Below are 20313 nucleotides of genomic sequence, written 5' to 3'. Positions count from 1 at the left end.
TACACCAGGATCCCCTCTGTTTAATCTATGATCCAGTTTTGTGCCTGGACCACAATACTGATAGCCTGGAATGTGTAGTTCAAATGGCAGCTTGTTTATAATGTCATTAACCAACCCCCGACCCTCAGAAATATTCCAAAATTTGGGGGGTAGAGTATTAATAATTTTTATGAGATATCCAATCCCCTTAGGGTCATTCACTATAAAATTAGACAATTTTGTGCTTATCATGTCCATAATTCCAACCTTTTCATTGTAAAAATTGTGGTTGCCAGCATTTTCCTCCCCAGCTATCACCAATAACCTATCTACAAGTTTCCTGACATCATCAACCCACACAAATTCTTTAGGCAGGGTGTTGTATTGTTTGATTCCACTGCCAGTCTTGATCTGTGACCATATGGGCTTGATTAAATTATTGTATTTTGCCCCACTGCTAGACTTGACTCTTTTTTGTGTGGGATCATTGTTCTGGTATAGAGCATCTGATTTTATTAATATTTCTTTGTAATGTTCATAATCTTGATCTGTATAGCTGCCAGGCCTTTTCCGAGTCATCAGTTCCCACAATCCAGGTGTGCCGGGGTACTTAACAAAAGCACCTTTTTCTCCGAGACGAGATTCTGAATAAACAATCAGATCATCTCCCATAAATGTTACTCTGAAATTGCCAATTCTATGTATGATGCTACCATCAAGCTCTGTGTCAGCATATAAGCCAAAGACCTCATCTTTATTGTCTTTAGGTGTGGTTAAATATTTTTGAGCAAGAAGACCCAATTCAATAGGATCCTGAGTAGCTTCAATTCTTCGAGGAGCAATAGGACTAGGTGTATGAATACTGGAAAGTGGGGTGAATGGATAATCTAATATGTTCCTTGCAGCTACAGGCACAAGCTCTGTGATCAAATTTTGATTTTGCTCTGTAACAGTTTTGATATTTTTACCTAAATTATTAATAGCATCAATTACAGGCTGTTCTGCTTGTTTGTGTTTTTCATAGATTCCTCGGTTCTCTGATTTCCATCCCTTAAATCTTTTTACAAGATAATCTCTTAACTTAAGATCATCAATGATTGGCCTTTTCATGGTTATTTATATACGTCTCAACGTCTAGAAAATCGTTGATTTTATTTCTGTATTTGCCACTACTGGGTGTTCTTGTCATATCAATTGTGACAAACCCATAACTGTCCTGGTTCCAGCACCTGCTGCAAAACTTGGAAAAATCATTGTAGCTCAAGTCCCCACCTACATATTCATCATGTATGTGTTTGAGGTTGGTATGATCTTGATGAAACACACATATAAAATTGCTGTTGTCTCGGATCAGCTGCTTCGGAATTTTAGAAAAAGTCTGTGCCAGGTAGAAGCAATCAATGTTTTTGTGCCGCCCCTGTGTAAAGAAATTTCTAACCTTGTTTTGATTATCCAGTATAATATCATCAAACACAACAACAGAATTATCGAGACAGTCATGAAGTGGCTTAACATCTGGTTCAAAAGTGGCAATATCCAATCCATCATATAGCTTCATCAGCTGCTGATATTTTAATTGTTCCAAGCTCTTAGAGAAGACATACAAGTGCCTGTTTTTCCAGTCTAACCAGTTGGGTGCCAATAAAAAATTATCAATCATTAGTGTAGTTTTACCACAAGCTGATGGCCCAACAATAAGACATCTAATATTATCAGGCAGCAAGTTGCCATTTCTCCTATTCTGCTGTTCAGGTTCTGGCAGCCTCTTTATAACATCCCAGGTGCTCATATTATCACTTTGTCTGCATCGATCCAGCTGTTTTCCGGATGACCCAGCCATTTGACAAATAACTTGTTGCCTTTTCTGCGGATGATTTTTTCTATGAGATATGTGTCAGGCTGTTTAGTTTTGCTGAGCTCTTGTTCATAGAACCGGCCTTTGAGAATTTCTCCTCGGTGATCCTTTATTATATATGTGTTAAGGGTCCCGGGTTTAACTTGAACCACTGTAAATAATTCAGTGCTCCAGTTTCTTGTAAAACCTCTTTTGAATAAGTGCTTATATTTGCTGATTCTTACTTGATCCCCTACCCTGTATTTGGCCTTTCTTGTTGTTGGCTGGTATCTAGGATAATAAACAGTGCTGATCAATTTTTGCTCATCAGATGAAGTTACTTCAGAGGGTTTCATGTTGATTGTGGAATGGACAGAGTTGTTATATTTATGTAGAAGTTCTGGAAGAATGTTAAGCCATTTATAATTACCTTGAAGTGTAAATTGTTTATACATAAGATTTTTTAAGGTTCTGTTGAATCTCTCTACAATTGAGGCTTTGAGATCACTGTAACTCGAGTAATGTTTTATTGCCTGGCTTTTAATAAATTGTTGAAACACTGAATTATAAAATTCTTTGCCATTATCTGTTTGCAAATAGCGCGGTGATCTTCCACTCTGATTGATGATTGTCCTGAGGGCTTCTGTAACACATTTCCAGTCTTGGATTTGAGTGGCACAGCCCAGGCAAATTTTGAAAATGTGTCTATTACAGTGAGTAGATACTTGTAGCCCTTGTTGATTTTGTCTAAGTTTTTCAACTGCCCACTTGCCATTTCAATCAAGTCGCTCTGCCATAAATCATCTATGCCCTTTGTAACTACTGGGAGTCTCTTAAAATTATGTCGGGCCTGTCTGTGTAATTCATCAACAACTAGACATAATATGTAAACAAGAATATTGCAACTATGGGGTATTCAGCAGCTGATACTGCAGGATTTTCTAAATATAATTTGTCTCCTATTTGTATTTTAAATTCCAGAGAGCCATCATCTTCAGTATAGGCTGTTTCTAATGTATTGGGGTCTGTAAAATCCTCTAACTCTACACTGGTGATTTTTGCTTTGTTGTCAGCATTTGTTATTGATAAGGTGGGGTAGTGGTGTGCCTGTGGCTGATGCCAATATTTGATCTTGATTGGTCTCAATGTGCCCCCAACAAAAAACTGGTAATAAAATTGTGCAGGGGACAGCATATATATTTTGCCACCTGGTGTAAATGGAGAATCATATTCTTTATTGGGGATGCTATACAATTCAAGAATTACTGTATGTTTTGGATTCTCGATTATGCCTGTTATTTCCTTTTCTGCTGTAAGCAATCTGCTTGTTACAGATTCAAGGTGCTCATTGATAGTTCTAACAACATCATCATGGCCTGGCTTTATTTTTATGTCCACAACAAGTTTCTTGTATTGTTGCACAATTTCTTGTAGCTGGGTGGCAAAAACAGACAGAGCATTTGCTTGATTGGATTCCATGGTCCCTAGCTGTTGGTTGATATTAGCTACAATTTGTTGCAAATTTTCAACAACTGCCAATTTTGAATTTTGAGCAGTAAGATCATGGACCTGTCTTCTGATATCCTCAAACAGGGCATGCAGTTCATTAATATGTTGATTGGTTGGTAGAGTGGCCACTGTCTGAGTGAGATGTTTGATCTCTGTCTGGATATTCTTGATATCTTCTGATTTCAATATGCGATTCACTGCCCTCTTAATATTTTTAAGTTCCTGTGATGTAGGAAGATTTGATACTGTATTTTGCAAAGATTCAAGTGCCAATTTTACATTGTTTAATTCAGAAGCATCAGCCACATTTTGCATAGCATTTTGGAGCAGGGCTATATCTGCCTGAGTGGGTGTGGATTGTTGTAAAATTTCAAGCTTTGTTTGGATATCATCTATCAAGTGATGAAAATGAGATAGCTCAGATTCAGTGTTGAGGTTTTCAAGCTTTGTGATTTGTTGCTGGACACTGACAAGGGTGTCTACAATCCCGGGCAGGCGAGATTCTAGTACATTTGCCAAATCACTTTGCACTGCTGCTATTGTACCTTCAAGATGGGTTATGGTACTTTGAATTTTTCCAAAATCTTCATATGTTTCAAGTTGCAGCTTGATATTTGCAACACTCCGAGTTATTGCATTCAAAGCATCAGAAGATGGCAAGTTGTTCATAAAATTTTCAAGTGTCTCAATTTTTTCTTTAACCTCGGCTATGGCATTGTGCAGAGGATCCAGGTTAGGTATTTGGAGTGATTGAATCTGTTCTTTTAGAGTGGAAATGACTAGATCAAAATCTTCTTGTGATTTTATGCTTTTGACAATTGTTTGGAGCTGTGTCTGGACATTATTTATCTGCTCTTCCAATTGCTGTTTCAATTGCTCAGAATTGGTGGCCTGGGTCTTAAATTTGGCTTGAAGAGCTGCTACAGCTTCTTCTAAACTTTGAAAATTATCTAATGTGGCCAGATCAGTATATTTTTGAAGCAATAATTTGAGTTCAGAATCAATTTTAAGAAGAGGGTCCATGCATTGTGATTGTAAATTTGTAATTTCTAATTGAAGACTGGCATTGAGTGTGGTTTGTAAAGCTTGTAAATCACTTCTTAATTTCTTGACTCTGACATCAAGCATCAGAATCTCATCACTGTGATCTTCATGTCTTGTATGGCCAAATATATCATTAGGCATTTTTGTTTTAATGGTTATTTATTATAGAGTATCTGATTCTTAATTCTATAAAAAAGGGTATAAGATCCAGGGACCTCAATATATAAGCAGTCACCAGCAGAAACAGTATATACAGTGCCAGAAATCATGTTTGAGTGTTTAATTCTGTAAATATTTCTCCCTACTGAAATCTTGACATCACCCTCAGGGGTTGTAATAAATTGCAATTGCCCACCTACAGGTAATTGGTAATGATTTAAATTATTGTTAAATATGTACAATGTTTTACCTGTTTCATCATCATTATCTGTAAATATGCTGTTCAGATGAATAATTAACAAGCCACTCAGTTTAGACAGCATATCAGGAGAGGGTTGTGGTGTTGGCAGGTCCATAATAGCCTGTTTTTTGAACCCAAATAAGTTCATAGGCATGTTTATTTATTTCAAATCATGCTCTGTAATTGGGCATTGTTTGCCACTTGTCAAATCACAATGACCCCATGGTAAAGTATGTATGCCACATGACAAAATGCATCTCTTATCATCATGTGGGTCCAGAGCCACTTTTCTTACAATATTTGAAGTCAACAAGTGATCCTCACTCTGAATTCTATTTTCTGATGTTTTGATTGAATTCTGGGATTTGAGGCAATTTTCATAATCTTCAAATTGGAGATCTTTTTCAACAGTTACTTTGCCAATGCCCTTGGCCTTTTTGGCAACAGCACCACTACATGTTTTAAAAGTGTACATCTTGGCACTTAACCCAGCAAATTTCACAATAACATCACCAAGTGTCTCATCTTTTAACTTGCCAGGCACCTTTTTGTTGTGGTGGTGTTGAATTTTTGTATGTTCACTGGTATCAAAATATTGAAACAATTCAGGCTGTGACATATCTTGATAAACATCTTCTGTTTGAATATCAAGAATAAAACTATCCGTGTCCATGTACAATAATTTTACACGATCACCATAAAAAGGTTTCAACACCTCATAATACAATATTAACATATGTAATTTGGCCAATTCCAATATCACAGCCCCTACATAAATAGGTTTATCAAACTTGATCTTTGTTTTCTTCATGTTGAAGAGTGCCATGTGCTCATCATAAATTCTTCTATAATTGAAATTAGGCTTTGCAACCAATTTTTTGCTCAGGCTGGGGTCCGTAATTATTTTAACATCGGTATGTTTCCTGACATTTTCTATGGTTTTGCCATACACTGAATTCACCATCAATTTAAACAAGGCCTTATCAAATTGGCTCTTTGCAGATGTTCGAAGCTCCGTATTTGTATCAATGTATGGTTTCAACCATTCTGAGTGCCTGAACCTTAAGACTTTGCCAACTTTGGTCACTTGAACACCATGTTTCATCAGGAATTGGAGGTTTTTGTAATATGTGACATATCCTTGTTTCGGCTCCAGAGTCATCATGAGCTTCTTCTGTTTAGAGCCAGGTGAGCACTGGACCTCGGGAATTGGGGGCAGATCAGAAAATTTATTGTGCAAATCTTCAGGAATTGTCAGATCAACCTCTAAGTACAGGCCATAGTCACTGTCATCATAATTCTGAAGATCTTCAATCTTGAAATTTTCAACCCATTCAAGCCCTGCATATGGCAATTTTTTCATCATAGCATGACCATAGAGGCTGTTTACATCTACATATGTTATATAATTTGATGGCCGTGCTGGATCATAATCAGGCAGCATAATATGCTTGTTATTTGCTCTGGCATATCTCTGAGAACATTGCACCATCCCTCCTCTTATACATTTCTCCATAAACAGATACATATCTTGATCGTGGATCAGATCCAATTGCTTTTTGGTGTTCAAAAACGTTGCGGCCCATGCTAGACCTGGGGCACTGTAAAAATACATTGGGTCCAGTCTATAATTTTGCATGGAAGATTTTCTGAATGCCTGCAATATATCAGCTAAGAGGGTCACATCAAGTTTTAAATAAGCCATGTGATAATCACCAAATGTCTTGCATTTTAAATTGTTCCACATCAACTGGGCATGGTGATAATCTTCATCAGTGATTCCAGATCCTCTGATTCTGCTGTAAAACTCTTCTTGTGGTGGCAGAGAACACTCATCAAATTTAGAAAAATCTGTAACATAGTCATATGGATATACACCCTTCCGCCTAATTAATTTCAGGTCCTGATTTGGAAACAATGCACGTGTGATTTTGAATTGTTCATCAGATAATTGAGTGGCCAGTGTAGCCAGGCTAGCAGATAAAATTCTGTAAGAATCAAGAAATCTTATGTGAATAGGAACACCATCAACTTTAATTATCTTGCTAATAGATATATATTTTTCATCATTTTCAGCTAAAATATTTAAATTCTGCTTGTCAAACCCCTCGTACCTGATCAAATGATGGAAATCATAATTGGATGCTCCATGGCAAAATATGGGGACAAATCTTGGTCTCTTGATCTTAATATTACAGCTATTACACAGGGCCATTAAGAATTTACCATCTGTATGAGAATGGTGTTTCACCTTGATATTTGTATCTGAAAATTCAGAATCACATACCGGGCATTTTTCTGTTTTGTTGAAATCTTCAATCTGTTCCTCTGTTAAAGGCAACATAGGCTTTGATTTTAATAAGATGTTAGATGCTATGTCACGGCACTCATTTTCTATTCTATGTGCAAATATTTTGATGGCATTTGGTCCCATGTATAAGTGTGGCTCACTAGCTACACCATCCCGTACAACCACATAACAAAAACTGGAAGGTTCATGTAGCTGGTACGGTGTAATTGATGATTCTTCGGGATCTGGATTGCAGAATGCAAGAGGTTTGAGATTTGATTCAAAATCACAGACAATATATGCGGGGTGTTCCAACAAGGCTTCAAACTTTTTGAATTTGCAATTTTCACTTGGATTGGGCATCACCATATGAACAGGTTTATGGTTCCCACAGTATTTCAGATGCTCAATTAACTTGTTTTTAGCAATTTCTGCATTCTCTTCCCGAACCCCTTTCACCATTTTTTGACCATCAAATACAGTTAAACATCTTCTGCACAACTTAAATATTTTTTTATATTTGTCTAGTTGTGTTCTCACTAAAGCTTCAAGATTATGTATCAGAGTATAATGGTATGTATCATCCCCTTCAATTAGGAGCAGATCAATCGGAATAGCAGATTCATCATCAAGTGTACTGATTCTGAGAGGTGCTATCGGGCAATTGCCAGTGGAACAAATAAATACATTAATAGATAATTGTTTGCCATTGATGTGCCTGGCCTTTTTTTCAAATTTATCAATATTCTGAACAGACATTGGATATTCTAAACCCTCCATTGCATCGTCAAAAAGATGTTCATGCTGTTTGTAATAAGTTATTCTCTCAGGATGCCTTGAAATTGGATATAAAGCAGCTAATATACACCACAAAAAGCATTTCTGGTCGGTATTTTCAATATTGACCACGGCTCTTTTGTTTTTGATATTGGCAGGTAATGGCACATATGTAGATCCTTGTAATGGGCTGAATTCAGAAATATTAACATATAACTTGTGTGATGAACCGCATAGGCTCCATCCTGATTCTTTTGCTGCAAATTCAGAGTGTTTAATATTCAATTGATCTATCAAACTGCTTATTATTTTGTCTGAATTTGCATTTGAATATACCGGTACAGTGTCTGTTATGTGGGGCTGTGTAAATTTTGTGCCGTTTGGCTTCTTATATTGTACAAACAATTTGAGAGACAGCTTATAAGAGCCATTTTGTGCATTAAGAATTGCCTGCAGATCAGAATTTATACTGTTCAAGAAATTCTCAATGCCACATCTTGGCTCTGATACAAACCGGTGATCCCTTAATTGGCCGTTAAAACTGCTACGGATGGGTTCATAGCGTGGCTGTTTTGCTGCTCTGGCATTAAGAGGTACTTCGTGCCTTCTTTTCAGACCAGATGTGGATGGTTGTGGGGGCAATGTTGATAACTGTGCAGAGCAAGTATTTTTATGTGTATATGTGAAGTATTGCATGCTGTATTTTCTATTGCATTTGGGGCATATTTTTGTGGGAGTTCTGCATTTGTCCGGGTTACAAATCTTTTGGTGTCTGGCCCAATTAGAGCTAAATATATTTTTATTGCATTGGTCACAATATTTTTGATTCGGCATTTTTGCTGTTGTTTATTATATACAATTTCCTGGGTTTCAATTCAAAACTTTATACTGAATAAAAAATATCAGTTGGGTTCAGCACTGTGATTTGTATGTGTATGTATGTGTGTATGTGTGTTAATATTTTTGGCTTTGGTATTTATATAAAATTTCCTGGGTTTTAAATCTAATCTCTATGCCTATCTTATGACAGGTTGTAAAGCCAATAGCTTACAAGTGGAAATATTCATTCACACTGACCTTCCGCAAATACCTGCACGAACATGCATATCTTGAATGGCAATAACCTTGTTATGTATAACAGGCTGGGACAAATATAAGCTTGACTCTAAATATGAGTGGATTACAACAAATATCAGATTTTATATTGTTCAATATGAATATTTAAACCGTAAGTATGAGAAGTACTGTATCAACACATCTGTTCTCCTCAACCACTCGCACAATACTGGCTGATGCAATACTCGGGAATTTCTGTAAATACTGGCGCTGAGGAGAAACATGCAAACCAAAAATCAATACTACCGTCTCGGGAATTGCACACATTGCCACAGAGGGGGAAACATGCAAACACGGAGCAATTCTAGAAGATCTCTGCATATTACATTGTTTTAATATTAGATATGCAAATTGAGGCTGGTATCCAATTAAACTTAAACCGGAAGTAAATATGTGTGTGTATGTATGGGTTTTTGCTTAATTTCTGGTGTGGCCAAAAATATATCAATTTTTGACAAGTTTATAGACAAAAATCTGCTTGAGGGGGGTTAATACTTTCCGAAGAGCATTTTTACAAAACTCTTGGGTTAGGCAGGTGCTACACTAGAGCGAAAAGCTCATATGAACATGTTGAGCAAGTTTTAAGTATAAACAAATCAATCTGAGGGAGCTCTTCCTTTCTGAAGGGCATTTTTACAAAAATCTTGGATTAAGCAGGGTACTACACTAGAGCAAAAAGCTCATGTAGGCATGTTGAGCTTGTTTTAAGTATAGCAAAGCTGCTGGAGGGGAGCTCTTCCTTTCTTGGGTTTATCCCACCGTAAATACAACTACTTCCTTTGCTCGCGTATTCTGGCGAATCGATAATTTACATTATGATGAAATTACATTGGATGCGATTTCTGCTGAAACTGCCGTGTTCGACTAACCGACGCTCTGTCGATGTGGTGACAACATTGCATCAGTAAATTCATGTGTGTACTGGTAAGAGTTTGATGTGCAGAATGTACCCAAATGGCCAACGAAACGTTTCCTTGGAAATTCCATTGCTGAAATTATGATAATCAAGAGATTGAAAGTAGCGGGTAAACGAGATTTTGGATTTTTTTATTAAGTGGATGCATTTTCAAAAACGAAAATCTAGTTATTGCTTTGCAATTCCCCTACAATTCCACCATCTAGGACGCCAGGGGGTCCGAGTTCGAATCCCGCTTCGGTATGGGTGATTCTTTCTTCATCAATTTCATCATATCATCATCACTCATCCTTTTGTTGCGATTAGCCAAAATTTGGATAAAATCGACGTAAAGAAACCAAATCAATCACTCAAAATTTAATCCACCTTTTTCTAGCTCCCAATTGTGATAGTTCTTGATTCACTTGTATTCACTACGTTTGTAAACCAAATCAGTAAATATTTTATTGCACCTATCGTCACCGAAACAAGGCAAGAAATCAAGTATAAAGAACTGACTCATTATTTAGGCCAAATTCACCAGATGTGTAATGTCGTGCACTCTTTATACATGGCTTCTTGTGTTGTTTGGGTGATAATTTTTGGACAAGAGAAGGTTTATTGACTGTGTTTACCTATACGAACGTATAACTATTAGAGACACATACATCAAAAACTGTCACAATCGAAAGCCAGGAAACTGACTTAAAGTTACATAGAATGATGTAGCACTAACTAGAATTTTCCGTTAATAAAAATACGCAGAAATAATTTTAAAAATTCAAAATTTTGGTAACCCACTCCTTTCACTCTCTCTGAAGAATACTTTCAGCAACATTTTTTTCCAGTGTAAAATTTGTTGGTTGTTCGGTACATTCTGCATATCAAACATTACCAACACATTAACATTCCTTACGAACGCATAAAAGTAAATGCAACAGTTGAAACAAAAAAAATGCATGAAGTCTGTAGTTCAGATCAAACGTTTAGGTGCATCATGAGGGTGCATCAAAAATCGCACCAATTGATGCATTAATGTTATATTGCCATAGAAAGAAATACTCGCTTGAATAACGTGGTGCATTTTGGCGTTACGTTTACAGGTGATACACATAAATGCGGCAAACTGTAAACCTAATTCTTGGCAAATGCCAAAAAACACACTTTAGTGCAAAGATCTGATGCATTTAGTTTTGTGCGTGGTATATGACTACAATGTCTCCAGGAAGTCGCTCACCCAATATGATCACAATGTTAAGAGTGCTGTACGGTAAAATGAAATTATGGTAGTTCCCTAAGATATATTTGTTACTTATATTTATTAGAAGTGTGTGTATTGGAATGAAGACTATTAACTCTTATGTGTCCTAATAGTGGCAAAGGACGCACACTAGACTCACGCTTTCATTCGCGTATTTTCATACGAATTGTTTTAGGCTGATAGTTCTCGTGAAGCGGGTTCATGCGAATTGCTCTTGCCATCCACTGTACCTAGATTGAATGAATGCTATATTATATTCTCGAGACAATGTCAGTCGCCCCTGAGCTCGCTCACATTTCTCTTATTTTACTCATTCACTTTACAACGAACTGAACTACAACAACGGTGTACGAAGTTTACGGCTGCATAAGCCTTTCGTGCGGGATTGCTCGGAAGAGTGAGCCAAGGGTCACGGTATCGAACCTTGGCGTCAGTCACAATACGGTCAGCAAGAAGCATCTGGACAAGATACATAATTCGTCTACCAGGTATGAACAAGCGAGAATAACCTAAATTCAATCATCCATATCTCCTTTCTCTCAGTCGGAGCAGGTTCAACCACAAGTATATTTAAGCTCTACCTAAATGTGTCATTGTTGCATACCTGTGACCTCAGATCTCTGGTAAAGGAGGGATTACAACAAAATATATATATATATATATATATATATATATATATATATTCATTCATTCATTGCTTTCTGCCTAATTGGCAGGTTTTTCACTGCAATCTCCAGCTTTCCCTGTTCTCTGCCTTACGCTTCGTAATAGCATACGACACAGTTAATTTAATATCATCCATAAGCTGATATCTCTTTCTTCCACGGACTTTTCTTCCTTCAACCATTCCCTCCAAGGCATCTCTTAGCAGGCAGTTTCTTCTTAGACAGTGTCCTAACCAGTTTCTTTTCCTCTTCTTGATGGTCTCCAGTATAGATCTTTTTTCACCAACTCTTTTCAGTACGGCTTCGTTTCTTACCTTGTCCGTCCATTTTACACGCTCCATTTTTCGCCATGTCCACATTTCAAAAGCTTCGAGTCGTTTCTCTTCATTTCTTCTCAACGTCCAGGTTTCTGCACCATATAGTGCTACACTCCACACAAAACATTTCACTAATCTCTTCCTTAGACCTATGTCCATGGGTCCACAAAAAACATTTTTTCTTCTATTGAAAGCTTCTTTTGCTATTGCGATTCTTATTTTCACTTCTTGTTTGCAGCTCATGTCACTGCTTATAGTGCATCCGAGGTACTTGAAGCTATCCACTTGCTGGATTCTTTCACTGTTTGCTCTCACATTAATATTCCTTGGTTTCCGTCCTATAACCATTGCCTTTGTCTTCTTTACATTAATCTTCATCCCATACTGCTCACAGCTGCTGTTTAACTCTTCTAACATACTATTTATGGTTATTTCATCCTCAGCGAATAATGCCATGTCATCAGCAAATCTTATGCAGTTTATTCTTCTTCCTCCTAATTTGACACCTCCTGTGCCCTGGAAACAAGTTTTCACTATATCTTCTAAATAAATATTAAACAAAGTAGGCGATAGGCAGCATGTTGTATAAATATAATTAGACTGTAGAAGATTAACAGTCGTAAAAGCTGGTTCGTATTTTTAAAAAACAACTAATATATGTTAAAACCGATTTAGTAGATAATATAAACATTGTGCAGTGGATATGACTCGTATTCTAAACATGCTACACTACCAGCCAATGCTAATACACGTATTATTGAACTTTAATATGCTTAATAACTACTCCGTTATATTATTTACCTTCGCCAGAGCTGCTTGTGTTTGCCTTGTGAAGTACGTTGAGAAATGTGGATGAGTTCTTTTAGTTCAAGAAGTTAAAAGTCGAACACACAAGATTCTTTTTACAGTGCAGTTTCCATTGCACATCATCACTTGCATAAGGTCACGTGTAATGTTAACGTACACACAGCATTATTTACATAGATTACATAAGCTGAAACCGGATGAGGAGTATCGTTGTGTACATGCAAATTAATATCACTGCTTGAAACAATTTCTACACAGATACATCTTTATCAGCAACTTAATAATTTCTCGTGCAGCATGCAGCAGCGATTCACACGCAAATACTTTACCTTTGACAAGCTGTTCGTTTATCCTTATTGCACGATAACCTCCCGCTTAGCACCTTATGCAATGAATGCCAACTTTCTGCAGCAACTTAATATATGGATGCTGGCTTTGGATTAGTTTCTAGGTAGTCCACCAGAGGGACTGCACCGTCACGCTACGGAGGGAAAAATCGCAAAAAAGGCGTCTCTTATATACTTTGTGTTACTGAAGCATTCTCTAAGAAGTTACGCAATCATCTTCGTAAAGACAACCTCGGAACAATAATAGTGGGACCACCTCCTGCAGCCCCGAAGCGTCGTATTTAATTGCATGTTTAGGCTGCTGGTAATGAGAAAGATCTGCTATTTGACGTCCAAGATTTTCTACAAGGCCAAATCTGTGCCAAGCGTCAGTATACTGGACGAAAAATTCCCAAGAAGGGCTTGGAATATGAAGATATCCATACATAAATTTTAAATAAATTATTCATTTTCTTTGTTTCACTCTTCAGCAAAGTTGAAAAATCCACACTAGTATTTTGAACTTACGAACATGTACAGCGTGTCCCGCTTATACGTATAATAAAAGAAAAATTCATAACGTCTAAACAAACTATCAGAATTATGTGATTGTTGTTTCATTTTGAAGAATGACTCAGAAATATTTTTTTAGCAACACATTCAGTGGTAGTTGAGCATGCGCAGTAGACAGAATGTCTTGAAAACTGATATTTTCGGTTTCTCAGTAGCCATTCGTCATGTGGTCGCCACAAGAAAATGTGTTTTGTGTTTTAACTTTGTCTGAAGTGAAGTTTGTGACACTTGTGCAGAGACGATTTCGTGCACGTTATGGTTTGGGTGCTAAAGAAGTAGTTCCATCGTACATTTCAATAAAGAAATGGGAAAAAACAGTTACGCGAAGTCGGTTCATTTCTCAAATCTCGTTAGAGACTTCCTGCACGACCATTTCAATGGAAAATGGATAGGAAGAGGTTCGAATTTTATTAAATGGCCCCCAAGGTCACCAGACCTCACTGTGTGATTTTTTTGTTGTGGGGGTGTGTTAAGGACAAAGTTTACTGTACACCGGTTAGAGATTTGCAAGACTTGCGTGAAATAATTGTGGTTGCAGTAAGCAACATTACCCCGCACATGCTTCAAAACGAGTGGCTTGAGGCTGACAACCGGTTTGACATTTACCGTGCCACTAACGGTTCACATGTGGAAGTGCGCTAGTTTTCTTGATTTGTAAAAAAAAATTCTGAGTTGTTCCATGTTTGTACAAAGTTTGGACAAAAAATATTGGTAAATAAAACAGTTGTGATTTTTTCTTTTATTATACGTATAAGCGGGACATGCTGTATATTAATCATCATGGGACCATTAACTTCCCTTAGCTTCCTTATATAACTACAAAAGATCCACCCTGTTAAGTTTTGGTAAATGTTTGAATTGTTAATATGTTGGTAAGTTGTTCATGTGTTAAAAATTGGAGATCAGACATTTTGAATTCCATAATGGGTGCATTAGAATCATTCTTAATGTGAATCCTCGTAATGTTTATTATACCAAAACCAAGAAACGTGTGTGTAAATTAGTGGTAAATTACCCTCTGTCCGCATACACGAATCATGCGACACACAGATAAACGCATTTGTGTTTACCTGTGCGTTTATCTGTGGTTGACACCATCGGTTGAAGCGAGAACAGAATACGAATTGAAACCGTAAAGGCGTATTTTTTTTTTCTCAATCTGTTTTTCAAACGTGGCAACATCGTAGCACCAAGCAGGAAAATGACGTAAGTGACGATATATCATCTAGTTAATATCGCCTGGACGATATTTTTTTTAATATCGCGATATATCGTCTAGAGGATCCTGGGGCAATACCGCTCTAAAAGCAAGATGGTGCTAACCATTCGGCTAAGCGGGTGGCTGGGTGTGTTTCCTTATTGGCATCTATGCGCACGGCCATGAAAATAGGCGGCTGGGCAGAATTGCGCTGGTGCTACATATGGGAACAGCAAAGCGAGAGTGGGACAAATGTCGCTGCTTCGCGCGCACTGTGTGGGAACCGCGCATACAGCCAACGAGTTCTTGCCCTACACGGAGACCTCCTGTGTGGCTTCACTCGTCCGCGGCGAGTCAGCAATCTAGCTATCTATGTATCATTGGTGGCAACCAGAGGAGAAGCGTCCGGTCATCGGGAGATGCGGCGATGACAAAGCAAAATAATAAAAAAATTGCTTTTAAAATATTTTAGAGAAGAATTAAAAAATAAGTCTGAATACTCGCATATTTGAGCGAAATTAGTCACTCGACGCCATGAAACAGATAGAAATACGCAAGAGATTCGCTAAGTTTTGCGAATCGAAAGGAGAGTCCAGTTCTACCTCCCGTGCCCAGCCGTCCCGCTACGTTTCCTGTTGAGTGCAATGGTGTCAGGCGGGCCAAGTCATCGCAGCAGGTCTGCGAATCCAAGGTCCTTCGACCGCTTATCCCCCGCTCTTGAAAGTCTGGTCATAAAAGGCCTTTTTTCAGCCCCTTTGTTTACAAACACGGCAGGCTTTCAGTGACGTCATAAGTAAGCAAAAGCATAAATTTCTCCACGGTTAGTGCTAGAAAGAGCTGGGGGGGGGGGAGAAAGCAGTTCTGGATCCATTGTATTTCCTTCACAGTATTTCTCCTTTCCATTTTTTTGTCAATCTTTTGATCCTGCGGTTCAAATATCGTTTTCTGAAAATAATGTTCTTACTTTACAAAACACGAAGTACTTCAATGTTGTTTTGTGTTTACTATGCTTACGAATGACAAGACTGATCAAGATTTTTGTTCTCGAGGTGACAGACATAGTTACTTAGACAGAACCTTTTCCCTAACATATCTTACTTTCACACCAGGGATGGTCAACAACATCAGGATTCCGGAAAATTTAAAATCTCGATTCGGAAATTTTACTGCCTGGATTTCGGAGAGAGACGTTTAACAATTTTTCCATTTTTCGGGTAGAATTGAAGAAAGTTTAGTCTTCCTTATTTCACGATCATATACAACGTAGAAGAAAATTAATTTGGCCATCTCTACTTCACACGTCTGTACGAACTCTGTTATCATCATTATCAATGCAGAAATCCCCCTTCCCCCTCCAGGGTTGAAAGATTGATCCTGACGTTTGGCAAGTCTTGCGATGACTACGTCAAAATGTCACGCTTCGCCACTGGTGGCAACGCCAACCTGGCTGCGTTGCCTGGTTCGAGCGTCAGACCGACCTCTCCCCGGGGCACTTTTGTGTCATCCGTAACCTTTCGAGCAAATACTGTCAGTTTGTATCACATGGATTACAAAGACCAACTCTACAACGAGATCTTTCATTCTCTTAAATCTCCGAGTACACGGGGTTGTGCTCCGACGTGGCAACAGCGCGAACTTCTGCCACCCGCCTAATTTCACGGCCGTGAGTTTAGTCCAGAAAGAATTATATTTATATTTTGTTATTTTTGGGATATGATGTAGGCGACAATATGACTATTGACAATGTCAATAATTGATTGATTGATTTGCTTTATTTTACTCTGCCTTTTTGTGCCACTTTTGGCTAATTTGCGAAGATGTTGATGAGTGATTACATGATGAAATTGATGAAAGGACACTCACAAACATCCACGTCCAGGCAGGCATTCGAAAACCCAGGACGCCTGGCGTCGTAGCGCGATGTGCTAACCACTCCGTCACGGGGGCCGGCATCCCTGTCAACAACAAGACTCTCATTGATACAAACACAGAGCCATGGAGTTATATATCCCGCTCTCTTTAGAACTTAGTTCTACATACCGTGAACGAAATTTCATCTTGTAGTAGGGCTATGGGCCGCCGAACTGCGATGGCATCTGGAATATTTTCTGCCTCTTTCTAAAAGAGTTGACCCACATAACGCACCACACCCAACCGCTGTGTGTTGGGAAATATAGCATTTCCTTTTGATTACAAGGAATACCGGAACTACACGAAGACATCCGGAATGATGCGAGAGCGCTTTCTGAGGCGACGCCATAGGTAAAAAAAAAAGTTTTCCGTAGAAACCTCCGCACATCTCTCATGGAAATTCAACACTGCGTGTTTCAGAAAGGCACACTGTAAACATTTGATTTCATAAGAAGTAGACAACGGGAAAATTCTTGGCGGTGTTGCGTTTCGGAGCGCCTTAATGGGGCGATATGCTCAAAAGTGAACCAGTAGGTTTTTCTTTGCATCCACTGCATGATTATACCCGCTACTATAATTAATTAAAAATCCTCGTAACTAGTGACATTCACTTCTGAAGTAACGTAAATGCAAATACTGTACCTGGTATTTACAACAGAAATCACTTCTACAAAAATCCCTCCATTTGTATTCTTCGGAGAGAACTCTTTCACTGAAGGGATATCTTACCAAGCATGAAATCTGGTTACATCATTACGTCATTATTTGATAACCCTTATTTCTTATTATGTTGATTTGATCCAAAGTAAAGGAAATGAAGGTCATCATTGGGAAAAATTATGATGCAGTAGTGTCAAAGGTTAAGTTGAATTTTCCGCACGCAAGATGTTTATTCTTAACTAGTCCTTGTTCAAGTTTTCCTTGATTGTAATATTGTCGATGTAGAATCACGTTGCGGTTAGCAGTATGAGTGCAGAATTTTCCTTAGGGGATGTTTAGGTGTAAGTTCGTATTTATGGAGGGTGTTTAGAAATTTAGAGACAAAATGACCAAAACTTGGGCCTTTGTGAAAATTTTGGGGCAGCGTTGAGAAAATTTGTGGACGGGGTGTTCAGAGAAGTGCGGATAAATGACTGGGCAAGTGGTATTTTTGCTAGTAACGGAAACTTCAAATAAATTGGAGATGTGGGGGACTGATGTGAACGTTATTCTACACACACACACACCTACCTCTCTTGAGGAATTTTGGGAAGCAGAAAGTACCTTGCTCAGCCTCCTCCAAAGCCAACGCCTGTGTTTTTTGCACGTAATCTTATGTGTACAGATCATGTTAAAAGTGTAGCAGTGGCGTGCGGTGACCATTTAGATAGCCGAAGCACTGAATATACAGGGTGTTTCAAAAAGAATCATCCGATTTCAAAAGGCTATATTTAGGAAACCAATGAACAGTTCAGTCTTTAGTTCGCGTCAAGATAGCAACCCATCAACAAAGAGCATTCTGCGTGCTCTGCTTCAACAAATATGAGTTTGTTACAACTATGCAACATGACTTTGTTGTTAATACGGTACTGCACCACCTACTGCTCACAGTATTCGACGTTGCACAACTTTAACAAACTCACATTTGTTGAAGCAGAGCACGCAGAATGCCTTCTGTTGCTGGGGCTGCGCCAGAAAGACACCTACCCTCAACAAAGTAAAACCTATTGTAAGTAAAACTTTATATTCCAGCATGTATTTTACAACTTACTGCAAGGTTCTATGTTCATTGGTTTCCTAAATATAGTCTTTTGAAATCGGATGATTCTTTTTGAAACACCCTGTATAATTTTTAAGTAAACAATATTAAATGAAGGGGGCAGGCTTGCCTTGATAAAAATCACAGCTGGTAATAGTTTAAATTAAAAGAATAGATATTGAAATATTTAGACCTAATATCAATTTTACTATAAGAAAAATGTTTATAGAAAATAACTAGTTTCTGGCTTTCAACTCACAACTCACCCTTGACACTTCGGTAGATCACCTCTGCAAGATCAACGGAATTGAAATTCCATCCTTCTCTACTGGGAAGGAAATTTGGTAATCACCCCCTCAAAGAACTGTTCCTTCTTTCTGAGTTCTCCTACTACGCGCGCTTCAATTGAAATAATTCCAAGATGAGACAGTCTCTCTTCTCCAGTAGAATTTCGAGACTAGCTTTTGATTCTCTTCAGCGCTGAAAACGACCTTTCTACTGAAGACGTACTCACAGGAATTGTACACAGTAATGACACTAACATATTAAACTGCTGAAAACGTTTGTTTAGCATTGAATTAGTGCTCAGTAGTTTTGTAAGTTCACGCATGGTTTTATTTCTAAAGGAACTGGTTAGAATATTGTCCATAGTTTTCATTTGACAACAAATTTAAAAACTTCTATTTAGAAACATCAAATCCAAGTGGTTATCAATGTTATCAAACACTTAGCAAAAGATGCGTTTATAGTTTATATTTTTTCTTTCACTTTCATATACATTCGGCAAACCAAACCCGTAAACTGAGGAAAACAGAAAACAATAGGAATTGAAACACTGCGATACACTTTCTGTCTCTGTATAGAGTAAACTAACTCCCTGTCCGATGCTAGCTTCGTTTGCAGCAGAAATACACGCACACGGCCCGTGACCTTGAGGTGCGCGCGCAACTGTCTGCCACTGCTGAACTGACGCGAGAGGGAGATCGCTTCGGCTCAACATCAGTGCAGCCCTGCAGGGGCTGGTATTTGTTCTATGTGTAGCGAAGAAATGGAACGGTTTTATCTAATTATTATTGAATAATCGTGTGATTATAATTACATAATATATTGTTACGTTGTTGCATATGCACGCCACTGAAGTCTAAACATAAACATTGGTAACGTTTCGTCCAATACCCAAAAAAATTTCGGTTTAGGTCAATCACATTTTTTCCAGTGTAGTTGACAGCTGCAGACGAAGTAAGAAATTAGTACTTATATTCAAGAAAGGTATTAATTAAAATTTAATATCCGGATTCGGAAAATTTACTCTCCGGATTCCGGATAGTAAAAAATCCGGATTTCGCCATCCCTAGAATCCAATGCTCTGAGTACGGGAACTTTAATTCTAACCACCCGGTATTTGGGTGCACTGGGGTACGCAGTGGGGCTGATGGGATACAAACCCCTCCGAAATGTTGAGAAAATCAACATTTTCAAAAGAAGTGAAGAACTCTGGGAAAAACAGAGTGATAAATGCACCCCACCCCCATTTAAATGACCACCGATTTTCATTATTGAGAGCAGAAAGTTCTAATATACGAAACATGTTATTTTATTATGTATATCGTTTCTCTAGAAAGCAACTATGTACTATCCACCTTTACACTTTCAGCTTCTCCCGAAAAAAATCC

The 20313-nt window shown here is 38.1% G+C and overlaps 1 protein-coding gene across 3 annotated transcripts in view; it reads right to left on the bottom strand.

Annotated features, from left to right (window-relative positions):
• LOC146004519 (cytochrome P450 6k1-like) overlaps positions 1-17625 on the bottom strand; it is a 39434-nt gene extending 21809 nt beyond the window's left edge. The window contains exon 1 of one of the 3 annotated variants that reach the window (XM_083143409.1): positions 17545-17625. The gene's annotated coding sequence lies outside the window, so the exon portion shown is untranslated. Of the gene's footprint in view, positions 1-12888; positions 12913-13223; positions 13404-17544 lie in introns of those variants that run through there. The other 2 variants (XM_083143401.1, XM_083143424.1) reach the window with 2 other exon arrangements.
• Positions 17626-20313: the final 2688 nt, after the last annotated feature.

This window comes from Lepisma saccharinum, chromosome 1 (assembly GCF_977018435.1).
Source record: "Lepisma saccharinum chromosome 1, izLepSacc3.1, whole genome shotgun sequence".
In the NCBI taxonomy this organism is placed as follows: Eukaryota; Metazoa; Arthropoda; class Insecta; order Zygentoma; family Lepismatidae; genus Lepisma; species Lepisma saccharinum.
Note: the sequence above shows the minus strand (reverse complement) of the source record. Positions and strands in the feature narration are given on the sequence as shown.